The sequence below is a fragment of the Phytophthora parasitica genome (genome assembly GCF_000247585.1).
Source record: "Phytophthora parasitica INRA-310 unplaced genomic scaffold supercont2.44, whole genome shotgun sequence".
Taxonomy (NCBI): Eukaryota; Oomycota; class Peronosporomycetes; order Peronosporales; family Peronosporaceae; genus Phytophthora; species Phytophthora nicotianae.
In genome coordinates this window covers 189,755-190,360 of record NW_008649030.1, presented here as the reverse complement: position 1 = coordinate 190,360, position 606 = coordinate 189,755, and positions in this window count along the sequence as shown.

Below are 606 nucleotides of genomic sequence, written 5' to 3'. Positions count from 1 at the left end.
AATCTTCTGCAGCTCTCGTTGGCTCTCCCGCCGTAAACGCAGGACTTCGTTCAGCACTTCGGTTGTATGACGACGCCCAGCTCCAATCTGCGAGTGAAGAGCTGCAAACTCGCGGCGACTACCTTCACCTTGACGTTTGTATAGCGGGATCTCTACTAAGTACGTTTGCAACCTTGACTTGGTTTTTGTATTGGAAAGGGTTGCAAAGCAGACCAAAACCTGCCACCGTGTGAGCAACTCAAGTTGCAAACGCCACCCCTCCTTTTTGGCACTGTGTAAGGCATAATTGTGGTCGACACGCTGCATGCGGCCAATCAGGGACCAGGATTTTCAGAAATACAACCTTGGTTGCAAATGACCGATAATGTGGGTGTACGCTATTGTTCTTACCTGCAACTTAACTCAAGTAAAATCTAATGTACGCACCGCAAAAAAAGTACTAGTGCCATTCTGGATACGCATCAAAAACTGATTTGCTAACCAAGTCGTCGACTCGACTTGGCCAGTAAGACTTGCACCTGACAAAACTTACGTTTAGTTGTCATTGAGATTCACCATCCACCGAGTCACTGGAGTCCGAGGCGCTCGAACTCGCACTTCGAGTGA